Source organism: Carassius gibelio, chromosome A8 (assembly GCF_023724105.1).
Source record: "Carassius gibelio isolate Cgi1373 ecotype wild population from Czech Republic chromosome A8, carGib1.2-hapl.c, whole genome shotgun sequence".
NCBI classification, from domain to species: Eukaryota; Metazoa; Chordata; class Actinopteri; order Cypriniformes; family Cyprinidae; genus Carassius; species Carassius gibelio.
The window spans coordinates 9764514-9788903 of record NC_068378.1 but is presented as its reverse complement, the minus strand read 5'-3'; the positions used below and the strand labels follow the sequence as shown (position 1 = coordinate 9788903).

Sequence of the window (24390 nt, the reverse complement as noted above, 5' to 3'; positions counted from 1 at the left end):
TTCTTAATATTTGAAAAATATTTGTCCCCAAAACTGAAATCAGGGTAATCAGATCAGCAAGTTTCTAGAAAATATCAGATAATTTTACTAGATGGCAAGGTTAGTTCAGGTTATCAATCTGAGCAGCTTCATTTCACTTCTATCATTCATGGTGAAAGAAACACACAGTAACAGTACAACATCAACCACCTTTATCTAAATCATGTAATTTACACACCCAGAGAATATTTGAAAACAGGTTGTCAATCAGACACAAACTTCAGTTCTACAAATGTAACTTGGATACAAACATGTAACTGCAAATTCTTTAAGTAGACTTAATTACACAATCTGCCCCAAACCCGTTTGGCACATTTTTACAGAATGTCCGAGTATAAACTAAGCATAACTCAGATTAAAACCCATCTGATGGGTAATGAGTGGTGATAATTTCAGCATGACAATGAATGCACAGCCAAAGCATTCAGAGAGGAGAGAAGCAAAGGATAGAGCTAGATGCTCAAATCTTCACAATGAGCTTTACAGACTCTGCTCCCAGACTTGATGACCCCAGAGTTCTGCAGTCAGAATAACAGTTCAGAATATCACTGAATGTTATTATCATGACATGTACTTCTCCACTCCACACTGGTAATCTGCACTGCTTCCATAAAGAATGATAACATTACTGGTATTTTCAGGAAAAATGCATAATTCATTAAAAATCTTGTTTCCAGTTTATTGGTATGTTTCTCATAAAGCATTAAAGCAGTGGTTTTTGCTTAGCATTAAAATACTGAGAAGAAGTGAACTAAAAAGGGGGAAACCCTTCTGCCAAAAATCGCTGCGAGAGACTTACCTGAGGGAGAAAGTATCCAGGTTGGCTGAGCTCCTCACATAGACATAAAAGGAGGCAATATCAGTCTTCTTAAGTGGTTTTGAGGAAGTCTGGATGACCACAGCCTCTCTCAGTCTGAGAACAGACACAGGCATGTTCCCCTGTTTGACCTGCAGGAGTCGAACACTCCCGATCCTCTGCATGGGGGTCACAGGCATGTGCTCAGCTTGAGGCTGCAGTATTTCCAGCACCCATATCCCACCACTTGCCCTCCTTCCCGCTGGTTGTGCATGGGCCGTACGTGCTTGGTCTGGCCTGATAATACAGCTCCACAGGATTCCCCTGGGTCAGCCCTTGTCTTTCACGACTGGAACGGCCCTCAACTGGGCTGAACCATCCTGCAGGAGGGTCAACCTCTGCCATGCAGGTCCCATGCTCATTTCTGATGACACAGGAGCCCTAAAGGGATCTAAAGGGATCTCCTGTTTGGTAGAGAGTGGGCCATACCTGGCATTGATAACAGGGAGACGTCCTGCTCAAAGCAAGACAAATGGCTGTGTGTGGCTCTGCATGCTGGAATTTCGCATGATGTCCTGTCCAGCCTCTTTTAATAGAAAGTAGTCAGCATCCCATACCTGGTAAGTTACAGGACCGACCAATGGATATGTGATTGAGGATTTGGTGGCATCAGAGATATCCTGACTGTCCAGCTCTGCAGGAGAACAAAGACAAAAATAGAAAAAGAGGTTAATTAGGTGTAATGTTGATTTCATGGCATACACTGGGTCTCTACAGTCTTGTGAACCACCAAAAATGTCTGTTTATTTCCATACGATGTCCAATATTATGTTCATGATTTTTCACATTTGGTTATATTTATAATAAAAAATATATTTTTTTAAATAAATTAACACTTTCAACTGTATGACTTTTGTCTCATTATATCACATAAACTGGCCCGAAAAGAATTTGTACACTTTATGACACTTAGATCAGACATCATCACAATTAGAAATGCATGTGTGTACACTGCCTCTTTATCACAAATAAGGTAATTCTCTTCAAATGCTATTTAAGTTAGAAACGTGTACACCAATGTCATATGTAACTTTAGAGATGGTCCCTAAATTCAGTGACAGACATAACATAAAACAGCACGCTAATATGAAATACTGAAAAAAAAAACTGAGTTATGAAACGCTGCTGTTAAGTACATCTTTAGTAATTTATTTTCAAGTTTGTGGCCTTGTGGTCATGAGTCTTTTATTGTGATTGCCGTTGAAGCAGTGCTAACAACAGGTGAGCTTCCATCAACTACTAAATGAAACAAATTAGCCACTGACTGCTGTTCCCCACTAACTAACAGAACGCTTGACTTTTTAAAGAGAGGAACAGGCTAGCAATATATTAATATAGCAAGTTCTGCAGAAATGCAGAATTAGGTAACCCAAAATGCATTTTGTTTTACATTGCATTTACATTTATGGAATTGCCAGATGCTTTTATCCAAAGCAACTGGTTGAATTTGATTTGAAGTACACATTTTATTGATTTATCCATAGCCTGAGAATCAAACCCATTATTTCAGCATTCTAGCACTTTACTCTACTGATTGAGAATGCAAAAAAACAAAAAAAAAAACAAAGTAGCTTTAATGATTTTAATGCGATTGATTATCAACTAATTATGTACCTTCCTTGTAGGTGTGTTCAAATGTAGTAACCTATATAACATTTTTATTAACATCAAAGTGCACACAGCACCAGATGGATACTGGAATCAGGGTGCAAAGAAAAAACAACCCCCCCCCCCCAAGAGAGCTTGTCAAATTTGACTGGAAAAAAAAAATACTGAAATTTTGTACAAAAAATAAATAAAAAAAAAAAACTTATTTTTACTGTAATATTTTATTTTATTACTATTTTTTTTTTGTAAGGCCTGTTTTGCTTTTCAGTATGTGTATGTTTTGCCATACAAAGTCCCCAGATCTAGAGGTCAAGATTTGTAACTTGTACTTTTAAAAAGAAAATGTTCAACAGTTAAAAAGAATATTATCAAAACTAATTGTGATTTTTATGGGCAGGGCTCGCAAAATCACTAGCCCGACGTCCCGGGCTATTGTGCTTTCCATTTAGGCTACCAAATTCCTTCCTTGATTTGCGTTGTTCACTAGCTTGTATGGGTAAAATGGATCATAGTTGATCGTTTGCACGTGTTTCTAAGTCTTGCTGATTTAAACATTCAAGTGTTTTAAATCATTCACGTGCATTCGGAGCTGCGCACACTCATTCAATGCGCGCACAGAGAGCCGCGTTTCAGATAATGCATGTACACAGAAATGATTGTTCTTTCATGTATCCTTGCTTCTGAATGAACACATACACACAAAATTATCTCAAAATAACTGTCTCTGCAAGTATTCTCGTAACCACAGTGGTTATGGTTATGTCTTAAAGGGACAATAAGTAACTTTTTAGGTATTTTATTATCTAAAATCAATATTTTTATTCATAAATATGCCCTCAATGGTGTACAAATACCTATGCCAATGTTTAAACTAATCCTCGTAAATGAAGAATTTATTATCTTTATATACATGTGTAAGGGAAACAGGTCAATTTAGCTCAAAGGGAATCATTTAAGATTTTAAAGGGAATTTGAACAGAATCACTGTTTCACGGCTGGTCACGGAGACGCCCTGCGATTCAGTGAACTAGCCGTTTAACATCAAATCTGCGCTGGATACTAATATCCAAACTATAGTGAAACACTATCAATTAGCACAGTAACAAGATCGGCAGTTTAAGACATTAACTTGTAAGCACAAAACACAAGATACTTCTCTTTTCAATATGAATAAGGCTTTATTAGATAAATCTAAGACATATAAACTAATCTAACACATAAACGCACGTACACACACATTCACACAAGTTGTAGGAAGGTCGAAAGTTAAGGAAAGATGAGTTTAAGAGAATGGAAATATGGAATCCCAAGTTTACAGCAATACGTTAAATTGCATAGACATGAACAACCATCAATCACGTAATTAGCCCTTGCATTGAGTTCCTCAATGTGACTAAAATTATATTAGATACACCAGCACAACAAATATCTGGGGATACGTTGCCTTAGTTTCCTGTGAAAGGGACTCCCGTTGAAAGGGGTATCCCGGTGTCGCTGATTGGCTGGAAGTTCAGTAGTGGCTGAAGTGACGTCTTGGGGAGCCCGTGCTTGGGCGTTGGCTGAAAGTGCAGAGTCGTGTTCGCTGGTTGAAGTTAAATGGACGTTACAAAACTTAACTCAGAACACGAAACTCTCAAACGGAAAAGAAAAGAAATAAAGTTTGACGAGACTAGGTTGTTTTCTTTCTCATCGTGGCATAGTAGCAGCAGGCAGGCACGCTGGAACCGCGCTCAAAGAACAATGATGACTAACCGCATGGCTAGATGTTACAAGCTAAAGCTACAAGCTAAAAGCTAAGAGCAGGCATGACTGATAGCACGAGCAAGGCTGGAACTAAAAGCCGACATGGCTAATAGCAGCAGCTAGGGACTAAAAGCAGACTAAAAGCAAGGCATGACTGATAGCACAAGCAATGCTAGAACTAAAAGCAAGATTTAATCGTGTCCAAAGTTTTTAAACTTCCTTGTTGACCACCCCTCAAATGTTGCCTTGACCAATCAGATATGGTCCTGGGGTATCATAAATCATTGTTTATCTTACCAAGCATGTGGTTCTTGCCTCACAGGGTCTAATTTTGGACATGATTCCTATAACATGATTATGATATATTTTACAAATAAATGATTGTCAGGACAATATCAAGCAAGAAAATTCGATTATGTCAATACTAGACATGACTATGTATCCTATAGTTATCAAAAGACATACACAATAAGTGATTATACATGATAGTCAAATGTGTGGGTTACACATAAATGAATATGGAGTTAAGCAATGGAACGATTCATTTAGAAGTCTTTTTGAGTTCATTCTGGTCCATATATAATGTATAAAAAGCAGTTTCTTTGCCATTCTCTGGCAAAGGGACTTTTCTGTGAAGACAAAGGTTTAAAGCCCTTCCCCCTTAGGAATTTCAGTCTGGTTTCACTGGCTGGGGGGGGGGAGTCAATGCAAGTATTTAACTTGATCTCCTGGGTTTACATGTAATGTCCAGCGTTGCATTCCAATCACGAACAATAAATTTGACAATCTCTTCTTCGAATTAAAATTGTCAATAATTGTTATATTGGTGTTAATGTTGAAAGCTGTTGTGTGAACAAGTTGGTTGGTTGGTTATCTTGCTTGGTTCTTGTGGCACTAGAACTGATTTATGACTTCCTGAGGAATTCGGCTCTCGTTTCAATGCACACAGCTCTGATAGACTCTTTGATTTGTCTGATTCGACTCATTTCTGCTACATATATCCCCCTTTCGATCGGCGAGGTGTTTAGGTGAAGACATCGTCGATCGCTGGAGAAACAAAGGCAGAAGAAGCAGACAAACACAGCAAACAGCAAGACAACACCTCCATGACAGTTACTGTACTGGTGCAGGCATCAGGTTATTTAGGTACACGTGGTTAACTTCAATTAGTCAATGTAGTTTAGCACATTGAGGATAGTTTAGATCGTCTTGGAAATTGTTTTTATTTTGATTCATCAATCAAATTTGTGGTTAACTTTGTTTGGTTCTTCTAGGTTGTCTTACTTTACATGTTTACCATTAGTTTTCTAGTAATTTCGTTTTCAATCCAATGGATTGACCTATCATGCATGGAGCTCTCTGGCTTCCATTCAGTTTAGAGTGGCTGGCGTATATTAGGTGTTGCGAGTCAATCCTAATATCAGACCTTCGACCCTCGCAGGGTGTCTAGGCATTTCACCTACTCAGGAAAGAGGGGAAGGAGAAGGATAGGTAAAAGAAGAACAAAACAAAACAAGGCTGCTGTGGGTTTTCCTAGCATGTGTTACAACTACTATTGAGCTAGGATGTCAGGTGCAGCTAGTGTGTCGTGAACCTTAACTTAGTGTCAGGTGTTCTACCTATTGTGAGGATGGCTGCACGTTTCTTCATGGTGGGTATGTGTAACTTTGTTACGCTAAAAGTTGGATATTCTACCCGTGGGAAGAATATGTTTGTTGACTGTGTTATCAGTAGATGTGTTTACCTCTGGGTGTAGGTAATGTTGTGTGTTACTGGTGTAGTGCATGTGTGGTCAGATCTGTTCAAGTCTGTGTTGTCTCCCCCTTTTTCTATCATGTCACTGAAGACTGGCTCTCAGCATCCTTGGCTTGGATGAGGGCGTGTCCATGGTCTAATGAGGGTCAGTCCAGCAAGGCAGGAAGTTCTTTAGCAGACAGTCGGAGGCAGTTTGGCATGGCTGTGTGAAGCTGAGTTGTAAAACTTTGTCTCCTATGTTGCATTCTTCTTGTGATGCCTTCTGGCTGTAGCAGACTTTCTGACCTTCTGTGCTCTGGTGGTTGCTGTTGCACAGACAGGGAGTTTGGTACTTGGAGTTGGAGTTCATTCGACAGTTTGTTAGTGACTGAGGTGATGTCCTTTAGTACCTCAGATTTTTCATCAACAGTTGGCTGTTAAAGACTTGTTCATTCTGGGTTGTTGTTGAACAGGTGCTTGTCATCTCTGATGTGGTGCACCAGGTGATCACCGGCCTTCCGTTCTGTCGCTGGTCACAGCGAGCATGACTCAACTTTGTGGTCATATGCATGTAAATTGTCTTGAAGGAACTCTCTTAGTTGTTCCATGACTTATTCCGTGTCTTCTAATGGTAAGCGGTTATGTTCTTGTGCATACTCAGCACTGTGCATGTCTGAGTGGTGCTGAGGCGGGTTTTGTTGTCGCTTACCCACACGAGTTGCTCTTGGATGAGTCGGGTGATTACCTTTGGATATCTGGTTAGGTTTCCAGATGTTATCCTTTTGGTTTCTTGAGAAGCGTGGCTGGTCCCATGGATTTTTCCAGCAGTTGGGCTGAAAGCGGTCGTGGATATGGGCGTCACGTTCTCTGTGCTCTTGATGGAAGACTCTGGTGTTGTGATGCCACTGGGTGTCGTCCAGTGCAAGGCTTGAGTCTTTGTTGACAGAGTTCAAGAGTGTGGATGTTTTGTTACCTTTCTTTGAGGCCAACTTCTGCTTGTTATAGGCCTTCTGTGTTAGGTCACGCAACTGTTGGATGGTCATGGAGTTCGGACAGGCCATGACACCTAGATGGTGACTGACTCCAGGGTGCAGATTCTTTAGGAAGAGGGTTTTGAAGTTCACATCCTCTTCAAGGTCAGAGTTGTTGTGTGCACCAAAGTAGGATTGTCGGAGTCGGTTGTAGTAAGCTTGTGGAGTCTCTTGACGACCTTGTTTGGTTTCCAAGGCAGTTAACAGTCCATGTTCAGACTCTGGGTCTGTAAACTCTTTAATCAGGACCTCACGAAGTCGCTGGTAGTTTGACTTGGTTTGACTGGGCTGTCGATCTAGAAAGTTTCGTACCTCGGAACTGGACGTGGCTCTAAGGAGGTATAACCAGTCTCTGTCAGTCACATGAGGTCTCACTTCCATATGGAACTCGATATCTCGCAGGTAAGCTTGGATGTCGGGGCTCTCTGTGGAGTTCGGGTTGAACCTGCTGATGTTTTTAGACAGCTTGTTGAGGTCTTTGATGGTCATCCCGTGTGCAGCTTCAAGGCCTTGGACGGGAGGTTTTCTTTCGTTGGCAGGAAAGGGTTGTGTGGCGAAGGCAGGTGAGGTTTTGGGTTGTGGCCCTTCGCTCCTTTCGTCATATGCCAGTTCTTGGACGTGGGACTCTGCTCTGCTCAGCAGTGATGAGGCTAAGAGATGTTTCTCTTTTCTTGGCTCTAGTTTGTGCTTGTAAGCATTTTGGAGTTCTTTTCTGACCATGTAGAGCTCATTGTTGGTATCATCTAGTTGTTGGGTCAGATTGTCCATTTCAGTTCTGTACCTTTCAAGGTGGTCTTTCAAAGCACTGATTTCAGAATTCTTGTTTCTGATGTCTATCTTGGCTTTCTCCAGTAGCTGTTCGGCATACTGGAGTCTGATATCTCTTTTCTTAGTCTGACAGGATTGACACCGTACACCTTTCAGTTGGACCGCTCACCAGGGAGTCAGCGAGGGCGACAGTTGCTCAACAAGTATCTCTATTAAATTGATCTCAACATTGGATGAGATGCTAAAACTTGGATTGCGTTTCCAAATGTAGGGAGGTTAGGAAGAACAAATGACAGGATGATTACAATCAAATTCATAAGGATGATTCGTCGTCTTTGGCACGGTTGTGTATTTACTTCACTTAGAATTGATTGATGGTTCTTACATGTCCTACAAATGTAAAAAGAGAAGAGGAAAGTAAAGGAGAGAGAGGACGGAGATGGTAAGTCTCAGTAGCGGTTATCTGAACTACAAGGAGAGCGTTGTGTTAGTTGCTGCACAACTTATCAAACAAAATAAACTTTAAGTGAAAGAGAGTTGTCTTTCTAATTTATTTGAACTCGTAGTGAGGGATAACAATGTCTCCTTTTAGGGCTCAGGTTTGTCGTTCCCAGGCTAGGATACACAAAAGAAATGGTAAGAAATAGGAAAATTAAAAAAATTAATAAATGGGCAAAATATGCAAACATGAAATTAAAAAGAGGAAATCAATACGTAAAACAATAGTGGTTAAGTGTATAACCAAAACAGGAAGAGGGGTAAAACGCATTCAAATAAGTAAAGGTCTGAGTAGCATATATTCAGATGGGTAATAAATAAATTAGGAGGAATAAGTTTACTTCCAAAGTTCAAGGCTTATTCATTCCTAAAATAATTAGACCCAAAAGAGAATACTAGAAATAAAAGATCAAATGAAATGATCTGAGAGGGAAATTTTAAATGCTTCCAAATAAATTTAATGTTTCAATTAAATTTCAATTTGACAATTAATAATTGTGAGTCAGTATTTCCCTTTCTAGTAAAATGAAAATAAGTGGTCTAGTGAGAAAAGAGAGCGATAAAAAGAAAGAGACTAACAAGTGTTAGTTAAGATGTTTAAAATGGTTAAATCACGTCAGCGTTGCCCAAACACACATTATTCTACCACTGGATGGTAATGCTAACGGCTAACCTTTGAGGCTAGTGGCTTTAGTATAGACTTCAATGTAAATGCAATGGTTTCGTTAGCTTAGCGACACCGCAGAGTTTGTGCGCTGCGCGTGCACAGTTCAGAGTTGCTCCGGAAGTACGTTAGGCTTCCGGGTCACGGTCGTCACTATGGCAACCAAAACACATTCTAGTGGATTAGCACATGAATCGTTGCATTGTTGCAAATACAGTTAAGCATGTTACATGAAATGTTGGCTCATTTCAACACTGTACAAATAACAACACCGCCTTTCAGTTGGTTTTGCGATGTGGCACTTAAACTCTCAGTTTGTATAGAGTTAAATTTATCTTAATTCAAATAGCAGCTTCCTGCTGTAGTTATTATATAACTGCACTTGTTAAAATTACAAATGACCTGCTCCTTGCGTCAGACCAAGGCTGCATCTCATTTCTAGTCTTACTTGATCTTAGTGCTGCGTTCGACACCATAGATCATGACATACTCATAGATCGATTACAAAACTATACAGGTATTCAAGGGCAGGCTCTAAGATGGTTTAGATCCTACCTGTCCGATCGCTACCATTTTGTTTACTTAAATGGGGAGTCATCTCATTTATCATCAGTAAAATATGGAGTGCCACAAGGATCCGTCCTAGGTCCCCTTCTATTTTCAATATACATGTTGCCCCTTGGTAATATTATTAGAAAATACGGAATTAGCTTCCACTGTTATGCTGATGATACTCAGCTTTATATATCAACAAGACCAGATGAAACTTCCCAATTATCTAAGCTAACAGATTGTGTTAAAAATGTAAAAGATTGGATGACAAAGAATTTTCTCCAATTAAATTCGGATAAGACGGAGATATTAATTATTGGACCAAAAAACACTACACAGAATCTTGTAGATTACAATCTGCAACTAGACGGATGTACTGTAACTTCCTCTACAGTCAGAAATCTGGGTGTTATATTAGACAGCAATTTGTCTTTTGAAAATCATATTTCCAATGTTACAAAAATTGCATTCTTCCATCTTAGAAACATTGCCAAGCTACGAAACATGTTATCTGTTTCTGATGCAGAAAAGCTAGTTCATGCATTCATGACCTCTAGACTGGACTATTGTAATGCACTTCTAGGTGGTTGTCCTGCTTCTTCAATAAACAAGCTACAGGTCGTCCAAAATGCAGCAGCGAGAGTCCTTACGAGGTCAAGAAAATATGATCATATTACCCCAATTTTACAGTCTCTGCACTGGCTACCTATTAAGTTCCGCATCAGTTACAAATTATCATTACTTACCTATAAGGCCCTAAATGGTTTAGCTCCAGCGTACCTAACTAGCCTTCTACCACGTTACAACCCATCACGCACCCTAAGGTCACAAAACGCTGGACTTTTGGTCGTTCCTAGGATAGCAAAGTCCACTAAAGGAGGTAGAGCCTTCTCACATTTGGCTCCCAAACTCTGGAATAGCCTTCCTGATAATGTTCGGGGTTCAGACACACTCTCTTTGTTTAAATCTAGATTAAAAACACATCTCTTTCGCCAAGCATTCGAATAATGTATCTTTTTAATTGTGAGTGTAGTTGCATCTGATCAAAGGTGCATTTTTATTCATTAGCTTGGGTTAAACTAATTTTACTTTGTTGGATCAGCAGCTATGCTAATGATGTCTGTATTTTGTTTCTAGGATTTACACAAGCTCCAGTCTGGATCCAGAACACCTGAGAAGAGATGATGCTGACCCTCAGAGGACCTCAGATGATGCTAACCCTGAATCAACAAACAGAACTAACAATTATTCCTAAATGTGTGACTTAATCATATAATAACTTAATTAATAATATTGATAGTTCATCGTCTAGCTGACTATGTCTTGTATTATTATTATTTTTTAGTTTTTCTAAAATCCTGTCAAATGTGCACAAACTACTAGCTACTACTAAATATTGTAGAAACATAATTTTCTGTAAAGTTGCTTTGTAACGATTTGTTTTGTAAAAAGCGCTATACAAATAAACTTGAATTGAAAAAACTTGAATATCATTCTCAGCAATTTGATTCTCCGTGCCAGTTTTTCTGGACACAAACATAAAAGTTTTCCTTCGCTGTTGGTACACAGTTAAAATTTACTTGATCAAGCTTTTAAAACACTCCCATTCAAATTACTCTCGGACACACGCCGTGTTACGCGAGATTGCATTCACTTTGTGAACGGATACAAGTGGACAAACATTGTTCTCTAATGTTTAACGTTAACTTAGGGGAGTCGAATATCAAATTTGATTCGGCAGTGGAACACGCACTGGCAATCAAACTATATGAAATATGAATACGGGGACCTTGATAAATAGATTGAGGAACCCGCTCAAAACTATTCTTTATTCACCGATTTATATCCCTTTTTAAACACTAACAGTTTAGCTCCGTTCAGCAAACAGTGACTGAGATAGCGTTTGAGACACTGGAACACGCAGTGAAATCAAATCAGCTATAAAACAAGGCATTACACAAATGAGGAACACGCTCAATTTCTACCTTATTGTACGATCTCAGATGTTTACTTTTAAGTTCACTTACTGCTGTTAACATTGAAGAGACGGACTTGAGTTAAAGTTTCTTCTAGCTCTTTTCATTCAAGCGGGAGGGCGCGCGCTGCTTTCGTCACGCGTCACACAAACACACACACACACCTACATACTCCGGTCTCGCAAGCTTCTCATCTTTCATTCCTTTAGCAAAATCAAAGATTAAATAACTTGGTTTATGCTCACAATTTAGATTAAACTGCCCGCATTTTCTCCACCATTATAAACGTAATGGAAACAGGTCAATTTAGCTCAAAGGGAATCATTTAAGATTTTAAAGGGAATTTGAACAGAATCACTGTTTCACGGCTGGTCACGGAGACGCCCTGCGATTCAGTGAACTAGCCGTTTAACATCAAATCTGCGCTGGATACTAATATCCAAACTATAGTGAAACACTATCAATTAGCACAGTAACAAGATCGGCAGTTTAAGACATTAACTTGTAAGCACAAAACACAAGATACTTCTCTTTTCAATATGAATAAGGCTTTATTAGATAAATCTAAGACATATAAACTAATCTAACACATAAACGCACGTACACACACATTCACACAAGTTGTAGGAAGGTCGAAAGTTAAGGAAAGATGAGTTTAAGAGAATGGAAATATGGAATCCCAAGTTTACAGCAATACGTTAAATTGCATAGACATGAACAACCATCAATCACGTAATTAGCCCTTGCATTGAGTTCCTCAATGTGACTAAAATTATATTAGATACACCAGCACAACAAATATCTGGGGATACGTTGCCTTAGTTTCCTGTGAAAGGGACTCCCGTTGAAAGGGGTATCCCGGTGTCGCTGATTGGCTGGAAGTTCAGTAGTGGCTGAAGTGACGTCTTGGGGAGCCCGTGCTTGGGCGTTGGCTGAAAGTGCAGAGTCGTGTTCGCTGGTTGAAGTTGAATGGACGTTACAAAACTTAACTCAGAACACGAAACTCTCAAACGGAAAAGAAAAGAAATAAAGTTTGACGAGACTAGGTTGCTTTCTTTCTCATCGTGGCATAGTAGCAGCAGGCAGGCACGCTGGAACCGCGCTCAAAGAACAATGATGACTAACCGCATGGCTAGATGCTACAAGCTAAAGCTACAAGCTAAAAGCTAAGAGCAGGCATGACTGATAGCACGAGCAAGGCTGGAACTAAAAGCCGACATGGCTAATAGCAGCAGCTAGGGACTAAAAGCAGACTAAAAGCAAGGCATGACTGATAGCACAAGCAATGCTAGAACTAAAAGCAAGATTTAATCGTGTCCAAAGTTTTTAAACTTCCTTGTTGGCCACCCCTCAAATGTTGCCTTGACCAATCAGATATGGTCCTGGGGTCTGGGGTATCATAAATCATTGTTTATCTTACCAAGCATGTGGTTCTTGCCTCACAGGGTCTAATTTTGGACATGATTCCTATAACATGATTATGATATATTTTACAAATAAATGATTGTCAGGACAATATCAAGCAAGAAAATTCGATTATGTCAATACTAGACATGACTATGTATCCTATAGTTATCAAAAGACATACACAATAAGTGATTATACATGATAGTCAAATGTGTGGGTTACACATAAATGAATATGGAGTTAAGCAATGGAACGATTCATTTAGAAGTCTTTTTGAGTTCATTCTGGTCCATATATAATGTATAAAAAGCAGTTTCTTTGCCATTCTCTGGCAAAGGGACTTTTCTGTGAAGACAAAGGTTTAAAGCCCTTCCCCCTTAGGAATTTCAGTCTGGTTTCACTGGCTGGGGGGGGAAGTCAATGCAACTATTTAACTTGATCTCCTGGGTTTACATGTGATGTCCAGCGTTGCATTCCAATCACGAACAATAAATTTGACAATCTCTTCTTCGAATTAAAATTGTCAATAATTGTTATATTGGTGTTAATGTTGAAAGCTGTTGTGTGAACAAGTTGGTTGGTTGGTTATCTTGCTTGGTTCTTGTGGCACTAGAACTGATTTATGACTTCCTGAGGAATTCGGCTCTCGTTTCAATGCACACAGCTCTGATAGACTCTTTGATTTGTCTGATTCGACTCATTTCTGCTACACATGGGACGGGTAGGTCGACGGAGGCTTCCATGTAGTTCCGCCATCTTGCAAAACTATAATAGCAGAGAGGGACAAAAAGTACTAAGCCAACGCGTTTCCACAACGCGTTTTCGGTCAGAGCCAGAAATGCAGGTGCAGAGCAGTGAGAGGCGCTTGAAACTGCACCGGCAAGTTTAAAAGTCTGCATTGCATTCTTATTATGGACCATACATATGCCGCGCCACAGGAGAAGAAAACATAGTCGCCAAACCAGTCAAAAATAGAACGTAAAAGGAAACGTGACCGTAGATTACAGAAAACAAGAGTTAATGTCGGGGAAGCTTTTTCTAGGTGGAAAGAGCTAATGCTGGATAAAGATTTCAAAAGAGACGCTGAAGTGGCCAGTTTTCTTCTCGACAGGTAAGTCAGTGTTACAATCTATATTACAATATATTTTTTTTTATATCTAACAATGCACATAATTCAGAAAATATAACGAATAAAGAAGACATAACTACTAATTATAATATTTCATGTTTTCCACAGTCAGTAATTCATACTGTAACATTCGTTTGTTTATGGCCATGTTGCAGTTTGTTTGAAATAACACACCTGTTCACCTGAAGGAAAACTCGACGAAGTGCTATTAGAAGACATCCCGTCAAAGCTTTTTGGTACATATCGCCTACCGTAGATGCAACGCGCATTTGAAAAAGCTAGGCGCTGGAGAGCAAAATTAGTTTGAATGCAAAATACAATTTCACCAACAAATGGGAGTAATTCCTACTTAGTGTCCCTTTAAGTGAATGTAAACTGGTGAAAGAAATCTCAAGTGCATCATTGAATTGGATCCATGCATTCGGTCTTAAAGGAGCAGCAGCCTATTAAAATACTCGCTGTTCCATTAGTGCCAGCCGCTGTCAGAGAGTGACATTTGTGTCTTATTCACAAAGCTAAAATCAGACCATTCTGTTTTTACTTCAGATTTCAAAATCTAATTCCAATCTAAATAAAATGTATTTAGCATCTTTGTTTGGATCGTGATTAAAATGCAGTGGTTGCCTCCGATTGTAAATGAAAAAAGCACAGCCAAAGCCTTAGTTTGTTTATATGAAGAGATTTATTTTATTATTTTATTTGAAATTTGTTAAAAAAAAAATCAAGTTAGTTTTATTATTTGACATTTAAATATCACAAAGAAATGTGCAGCATTTTGTTGGACAAATAATAAAAGCATTCCTTTTGTTACGAACCTCACTGTTAGTCTAGGGGTTAAATGACGTCGTAACAAAATGTAAATAAATAAAAAGTCTGACGGTCACATCAATCCCCTGATCCAGAAAAGCACAGACACTAAATTAAGCAAATAACTTAATTTATTAATAACAAGAGGAAGCAAATCTTCAGGAGAGGGCCAGGCCAACATAACAAACAAAAAACTCTCTAGCTAAACACAGAAACTCTAAATAACCTTAACTAAAAAGAAAGAAAATAAATGACAGAGTCTTACCTATCTCCCTGTCTACCATAAACATAAACAATATTATATATTGAAAACAAATGGCACCCTCTCCCTACCGCTTCCTAACAAAGACAAACAAAGGTATTTACATAAATTAGAAAATAACAAAAAAGAATCATAAACACACCCACCATAACGTTCACACACTCTCTCATAGTTTGTAATTGACAAGTTCATTCACAAAGTTAAGAGGTAATAAAGACCACACTTGGTCCCACTGAGATACACAAAATAACACCAATCTGGATCAGGACAAAGAGTGAGCGCGTAGCCGTCAGTCCTCCAGCATTATTTCTTTGCCATCTTATACACCTTGGATCTCTGTAGCATTCACTCAGTACTGATAAATGATGGACATCAGCTGGAATCCAATTAGCGATCTATAGTGGAGAGAGAGACAGAAAGAGCAAGAGAAGAAAACATGCAATGCCGAACTTGCCCAGTAGGTGAAGTCACTCTCCCAAAAGCGCACAATCCCCAAATACGTCCACAGGATGTAACACCCCCACCACTAAGAATGCAAAAATAAATAAAATAAAAATAAGAAACACAATAATCATGTCAACCCAAACATCTCCTAGATGGTGGATACATTGATCGGGTACCACTCTTAACTTCTAGAAAGGGCATCTGCCATAACATTCTCCACCCCCTTCTTGTGACGAATATCTAAGCTGTACTCTTGTAGAGTAAGAGACCACCGTAACAACCGTTGATTAGCACCTGACATACGAGAGAGGAACACCAGGGGATTATGATCAGTATATACCACAATAGGACTAATACTGCTACCCAGGTACACATCAAAATGCTTGAGAGCTAACAACAGTGCAAGGGCCTCTTTTTCAATTACACTATAATTCCGTTGAGCTCCAATGAACTTTTTAGAAAAATAGGAGACAGGATGTTCAACACAAGCTTGATCCTCCTGTAACAATACAGCTCCAGCACCATTGTCACTCGCATCCACCTGTAATTTGAAAGTCCTTGTAAAATCAGGTGCAGAGAGAACAGGAGCCTGACAAAGGAGATCCTTTGCTGCTTCAAAAGCAAGTTGACATTCGGTAGACCACACAAACTCTCGTTTTATACTGAGGAGATCTGTGAGTGGACAGACCAAGGTGGAAAAATTTGAACAAAAAGCTCGATAGTAACCACTCATCCCCAGAAAACGTCTTAGTTCACGTTTATTAGATGGAACAGGGAACTGAAGAATAGCTGCTATTTTAGCATCAATTGGTTTTACAAGTCCCTGACCAACTTGCTTACCCAAATAGGTAATTGTACCTTTAGCAAATTCACACTTTGCCAGATTTAGTGTCAATGAAGCAGTCCTTAAACGACTACAAACTTCTCTGAGAGTTTCTAAGTGTTGTACCCAATCATCTGAATGAATCACAATGTCATCTAGGTACACTTCACAATTTGAGACTCCCGAAAGAACTTGGTGCATCATCCTCTGAAATGTAGCAGGTGCATTTCTCATCCCAAAGGCTAAAACGGTGTATTGTAGAAAGCTATCAGGGGTTACAAATGCAGATATCTCAGAGGCTCGTTTAGTGAGGGGCACCTGCCAATATCCCTTCAATAAGTCCAACTTAGTAACATATTTAGCTGAACCAACTTTATCCACGCAGTCTTCAATTCTAGGAAGAGGAAAGGAGTCAGGCTTTGTTACATCATTGACTTTACGGTAATCAGTGCAAAATCGAAAGGTTGAATCTGGTTTAGGTACCAGCAAGCAGGGAGAGCTCCATGGGCTCTGACTGGGCACGGCCATACCATGTTTTAACAGGTAGTCAACTTCTACCTTTATAGCTTCCCGCTTTCGTGGATTTAGTCTGTAAGGGTGTTGTTTTATTGGTTTGGCATTCCCCACATCAATGTCATGAGCACAGACAGATGTTCTACCGGGGACATCACTAAACAAGATTGAAAAAGTACTCAACAACTCCAACAAGTCATGAGACTGTTCTGCAGTCAGATGTGAAAGAAAACAAGAGGGATCTTGTAATATAGCAGAATTCTGAAGGCGAGAAATAGGAAAGCCTCCGCTTTGCAGTTCATCCTCGTCCGTAGAGGTCGTAGCTATTACACTCACAGTAGCAGCAGCACAAGTTAAGAGAGAATCAACCTGCTTGCTATTGTTATCAGATGATGTTCTACTCACATAAGCTTTAAGGCGATTCACATGATTCTTGCACTTTCGGTCCGGTGTAGCAACAACATAGTTGGTCTCATTCAACCTCCTTTCAATCAAATACGGACCAGCAAATTTGGCTTGTAGAATCGACCCAGGCATTGGCAGCAAAACTAAAACCTGATCACCAGGTGAAAAGTCTCGTTTTACACTTTTTACATCAAACCGTTCTTTCATTTTTAACTGAGTTTCAGACAGATGTAACTTAGCCAGGTCTCGTGCTTTACCTAGCTTTTCACGGATGGAGGTAACATACTCATCAACAGGCACAGGTCTAGATGGCTGGCTTAACAACTGATCACTTAGTAATTTTAACGGACCCCGCATAGTGTGCCCAAACACAAGTTCAGCAGGGCTGAAACCAAGAGACTCCTGTACAGTCTCTCTGGTTGCAAACATCAAATAAGGAAGACCCTCAGCCCAGTCTCTACCAGTCTCGATACAATAACATCGCAACATCGCTTTGAGGGTTTGGTGAAACCTTTCCAAGGCCCCCTGGGATTCGGGATGATAGGCACTAGACATTTGGTGGCCAATACCCAGCATCTCTAAAGCCTGCCTGAAAACCTTGGAGGTAAATTCGAGCCCTGATCACTCTGTATAATCCTTGGTAATCCAAACGTAGTACAGAACTTAAGAAGCTCTTTTACCACCACCTTAGCCCTCAATGTACGTAATGGAATTGCTTCAACAAAACGGGTGGTCGCACACATTATTGTGAAGATATACTGATGTCCTGCTTTCCCTTTTGGCAGTGGTCCGACACAGTCAATAATCAGTCGGTCAAATGGATCATCTACAACAGGAATCGGACAAAGGGGTGCGGGAGGAATTTTCTGATTCGGCTTGCTTGCCATCTGGCAGACATGGCATGAGTTACAGTATTTAGAAACAGAGTTCTTAAGTCCAGGCCAGAAAAAGTATCTAGAAATGCGGTAATAGCTTTTAGTTATACCAACATGTCCAGAAAGAAAATTCTCATGGGCAAGTTTCAGAACCTGTTGCCGATAAATAGATGGCAAAACTATTTGCTGCACCTCCTGCCAGCCAAGCTCTTCCTTCGGTGGTTTCCATCTGCGCATCAGCAAGCCCTCCTCCCAAAAGTAAACCACCCCTGAATTAGAATCATGGACACTATTCTCAACACTATTCTCACTTGGCCAAAGAAGGGTCTGCTCTCTGTGCAACAGCTAAAGAGTCTCTCCCCACCTTCAAGGAAGTCTCCATTTCACCCTCCTCCCTCCCAGAAGGTACATCAACATCAGAGTCTGGTGGTATAAACAGAGCACATTCCACAGTCTTGGGCACGTCATTAGCTATAAAAGAGGTTGACAGATCTACTATTTCCTTAAACTTCTGTGCTTGAGCACGAGTAACCACACAAGAGGGGAACACAGACGGAAACTTCTCAGCTAAATCATCGTTTTGGGAAGTATTAGGCATGCGGGTCACAATAGGTGTAGGGAAAACTATGCCACCTGCAAGATCATTCCCCAGAATCAAGTCAACACCCTCTACTGGTAACTGTTCACGCACAGCCAAGTTGACTACCCCACTAACAATATCAGATTTCAAGTATGCAATATGAAGTGGTACATTCACACAACGCATCTCAATTCCACGTACCAATACTTCCTGACCAGTAAAAGTAGTATTGGAAAACGGCAAGATTCCTGCAGATATAAACGATTGAGCTGCCCCCGTATCACGCAGAATTGTTACAGGCTTAAACTCCGAATCACACCATAACGAGACTGTACCCCTAAACAAAAAAGGCTGATACATCTCTTTATCTGTGTTAGATTGTACGGAATCAACAAGTGCAACATTTTTAGTCTTAGAAGCACCACTCTTCTGCTTCCATGCTCTACAATCCGCAATCAGATGATTTGAATCGAGGCAAAAGAAACAAACTCGCTTGTCAGCACCCCCATTTGATTTGCGAGTCATTTCATTTTTAAATGGACGTGCAACACTCTGCACCGAATTTTCCACCTGCATTTTGACAGTTGCACCCAAAGAAAAAACATTCTTGTGTGTCAGCACAAATTCGTCTGCCAAAACTGCAGCATCAGCTAGAGAAGTGACCTTCTGTTCATTTAAATATACAACAATGTTAGCCGGAACGCAATTTTTAAACTCTTCTAACAAGATTAACTCCTGTATTGCATCCTCCAGGGATGTAACCTTGCTAGAAAGACACCACTTTTCGAAAAGCACTTTCTTTTCTCTCACAAATTCAACAAAAGTTTGTTTGACTGTTTTCATATGCCCCCGAAACTTCTGCCGATAAGCCTCTGGGACCAACTCATATGCCCGCAAAACAGCAGATTTTACGGTTTCATAGTCAAGGGAACCTTCAATAGGTAAGGCCGAGCAAACCTCTTGAGCTTTCCCTGTTAGACTGCATTGCAACAACAAAGCCCACATCTCTTTTGGCCATTTTAGTTTACTAGCAATTCTCTCAAACGCGACAAAGTAAGAATCGACTTCAGCCTCCCTAAATGGAGGTACCAGTCTAATATACCTACTAACGTCAAATGAATCACTCGCAGTAGATCTAGAAAAATCTTCAGTTACAGTGCTATTTACAGGTGAGGATATGGAACTACCCCGAATACGTGGAACTGGAATTGGCCTTTGGGCCAACCGCTCAGATTCCAAATCCAATTTACGGATCTCAATATCTCTTTCCGCCTGTTTTTCTAATATACGAAACCTAATCATCTCCGCCTTGCATTCTTGCTTCTTAATTAAAAGATCCATCTCTTTCAATTTTAAAGCAATCTTTGGGTCCTGAGGCCCAGAATCAAAATTTGGACTTGCCTCTTTAGGATCCACTGCCAACTCATCCTCATCACCAGATTGTCTAGGTAAAATACCTGCAGTTGTCAATTTCTCCTGAAGATCTTGTTTAAGCACTCGTTTAGTGGCCTCCCTCTCAATCCGAATATTGAAGAATTCCGCAATTAAAACCAAATCTTTTTTTCTACATTTATTAAAGACATCGATCGTGGGCATGAGAGTAAACGCTGTTAAATCGAATTCCATTATTTCTACGTTTCCCTTCTTTACTCCTTCCCCACCCACAAATGAAAACAGTCAAAAAGTTAGAGGAAGAGAGAACCATACACAAACCGCGACCCATCGAATCACGATCGTACAAACAGACTTCAGTCTTGGACAAACAGAGCAAAACTTCCAATTTGCGATCCGAAAAAAAAACGAACTCACTTCTCGAAAAAAAAAAGACGAGCCCCCACTTGTTACGAACCTCACTGTTAGTCTAGGGATTAAATGACGTCGTAACAAAATGTAAATAAATAAAAAGTCTGACGGTCACATCAATCCCCTGATCCAGAAAAGCACAGACACTAAATTAAGCAAATAACTTAATTTATTAATAACAAGAGGAAGCAAATCTTCAGGAGAGGGCCAGGCCAACATAACAAACAAAAAACCCTCTAGCTAAACACAGAAACTCTAAATAACCTTAACTAAAAAGAAAGAAAATAAATGACAGAGTCTTACCTATCTCCCTGTCTACCATAAACATAAACAATATTATATATTCAAAACAAATGGCACCCTCTCCCTACCGCTTCCTAACAAAGACAAACAAAGGTATTTACATAAATTAGAAAATAACACAAAAGAATCATAAACACACCCACCATAACGTTCACACACTCTCTCATAGTTTGTAATTAACAAGTTCATTCACAAAGTTAAGAGGTAATAAAGACCACACTTGGTCCCACTGAGATACACAAAATAACACCAATCTGGATCAGGACAAAGAGTGAGCGCGTAGCCGTCAGTCCTCCAGCATTATTTCTTTGCCATCTTATACACCTTGGATCTCTGTAGCATTCACTCAGTACTGATAAATGATGGACATCAGCTGGAATCCAATTAGCGATCTATAGTGGAGAGAGAGACAGAAAGAGCAAGAGAAGAAAACATGCAATGCCGAACTTGCCCAGTAGGTGAAGTCACTCTCCCAAGAGCGCACAATCCCCAAATACGTCCACAGGACGTAACACTTTTGATTTAGAATTTGTCTCAAATCTCATTTTGTTTAAAAGAAAAATTGTGAGAAAATTGTATTGTGAAATCAGCTTCGTGAATAGTATCGCATCGTATCGTGAGTTGAGTGAATCATTACATCCTTATATGCTACTAGTTTTTGCTGTGGTATCAAAGAAGTATTATTCTGTTATTTAAATAATAAAGAACCCTATTTTTTTTTTTTGTTTTGCTCATCTGCAAAATGATATGATCTGTTACTCAAAATCTGATATGATAATGCAATATTATTCGAGCCGTTGGTTTTGTGATCCGTTGCACCCCTACTCTCTTGACTTGTTATTTTTTTAATCATGCTGATTTGTCCGCAGTGAAGTTCAGACGATGTCTTTTTTTTATTATTATTTGGGCTACTTAAATTCATTTTAGGCAACCAAAATCTGAAGAATGTCTCCCTGAAGGACTACCAGTGATTTTGAAATTTTGGATTTTCAACCTGATGGGTAAAAAACATGGATTACAGTACCACAACTGGATTGTTTTTAAAAAATGTTTAACGTTAATGAAAAACTTGGCAGTATTCATACGGTAATAATACAGTAAATGACAATACAGTAATACTGTAAACAATTAGAAAAATTTACACCAATCACTTCAAAGTTTATATATACAAGTATGAAATAGAGATAGCATTAACAACTTCCTGGTCTCATACCACATATGGAAATATTGAATATTATTAAGATGAAAATAAAAAAAACTATGTAAATTTAATATATTATATCCAAAGCTCGGTACTTTATCCACCCCACAATATCAATTCAATATTCTACTAGGATCATGAAAAACTCCTGCTGATTGGTATTCAAGTAACAATATAAACAACACAATTAAACATTCACAGTGCAGGAAAAAGTATGTGACCACTTTCTTCTGCAAAACAGTTTCATCTGTTTTTGAGCATGGTGCTCAACACAACAATAAAACTTGCATGGGGGGGTGACCCCTGAGACTTTTTTCATGAAGAAATAAAGTCAAGAAAAAATTTCTCTTTGGTGTTACTTGAGAAAGAGCAAAGTCTGTTTTTGTGTATAAATGTTTAAATCTTCATTCATCTGTAAAGAAATGTCTAAATATCTAATCAGATGAGTTATATAATTGTTATTTATGGGTCTTTGTGGTGAGTGGTTTGCCTTTTAAATATGTTTTAAATATATGTGACATTTTGTAATTTTGCACATTTGGCTGGAAAGCAGAGTTCACGTATGTTCTTTGTGCTAGCCATCAGCAGGACTGGATGCATTAGCATTACTAGTTGTGCAGGCCAACAGGTCAGCATCCATTCTATTTACCATCCATTTCAGCAGATGACATTAATAACATCTGGCTGGATTCAGCTCTAAATCTGTAGGTATGATGGGCTAATAAACCTGTTAGCCCCACTCTAGGGAAACAGTGCTAAGGATGCGTGCTGAACACTGAGATAAATGCTCAGTATGTTTAATGTGTGTTTAGATACTGAAATGCTCATTCGTTTACTGTGCATGTTTAATGTATATATGGACAGTAACCTGAGAGCATTAAAAAATATATATTCATATAAAGCGATGAATAGCATGACTATGGCAAGAACAAAAGGTTGTCACTGCCATAGAGAGAGAGAGATAGAGCAAAAATAAATAATACTATTTTGATTTAAAACATCAGAAAAACCACTTGAAAATACATATTAAATATAATAAAGTGGTGTTACTGATCAGGGCTTCTGAGCTGGTTTTGCTTCAGGAGCCATAGTTTACATCTGAAATCAACTGGTGACCCAACACAATACCAAATTTGCAACACAAATTGTCCTTGAAATATATGATTATTATATAAGTAAAAACTATAACTATAAAAGATTAGTTGATAGTATTTTATTAATTGCATTTAGTTTCACTGTACTAATTATTTACTTGAGGTCTGGAGCAACTTGAAATGTGAGTAGTTTTGAAAACACTGAAAAAGTCACCATTCTGTGAGAATACCATGAAAAGACTACAAACTGTTTAGCTGACAGCACAGATGTGCATCCTCTTGAGATACTTCAACAGTTGCATCTCTTCTTCCAAATACCTCAGACTTCTTTAAGTAGAACAGCAAAGAGCAAAGTCCATTCACACTGACCAATTGGGTCCTTGATGCTGGATGAATTTCATACTGATGACAAATATAATATTATGACAGCTGTTAGTGTATACAGTAGCAGATCCTTTCTGTGATCGTACTGCATTAATATATTCAAGCAAGCTTGCTCACTACCTTGTAAGTCTGCACTAACCTTTATAATACATCCTTAATGCCAAATGTCACCACATTAAATCCTAAGCAGGTGATTTAAGGACATCCTACTGACAAAGACTTGAAATGGAGATCTGATGGGGTTGAAGAAATCTCAATAGACAATATTAAAATTAATGTAAAACATATGGCTGCATATGACCATATGTCACATATAAAGTAATTGATATCAGTCTAACCTGTTACATCCCAAAGAAATATGGCTCAAAAAAGAAGATATTTTCATTGTTTTGTGCTTGGGTAACTATGAACATTTAGCACAACATCATACTGGGTCTATAATGAATGGAAGCAAAGCTTTTGATATCTATTCCCCTTTCTCTCTTTTCCACCATCAATAATCATTATGCATGGTTTGACTGCTTGAACTTTTAAAACAAACATATAATATTTGGCACTGAATGCATTTAAGTAAAGCTATTGTACTGCTCAACAATATGACTGATGGTGAGTTGAACAAACCAGTACTCATGTAATACATATCATAAAAATTTGATTGCCTGAGAGGATTTCTGATAGTGCTTGATACATATATAAACTAACTCAATTGTCTGAAATTTAAGTTACTCAATATGAACTTAGAGCTTGTATAAAAGCATATATTTAACTAATAGTACAACTCTTACTTATATGATTTCATATACATATATATGTTTTTGTGCACAAAAACAAAAACGTGATTTTAAAATGTCTTAAAAGGGATTTATAGGGATTTAATTTCCATCATAATTT

The 24390-nt window shown here is 38.9% G+C and overlaps 1 pseudogene; it reads right to left on the bottom strand.

Annotated features, from left to right (window-relative positions):
• The window catches only part of LOC128018115 (transmembrane protein 132D-like), a 114268-nt pseudogene extending 95536 nt beyond the window's left edge, over positions 1–18732 (bottom strand).
• Between the last annotated feature and the right edge of the window lie 5658 nt (positions 18733–24390).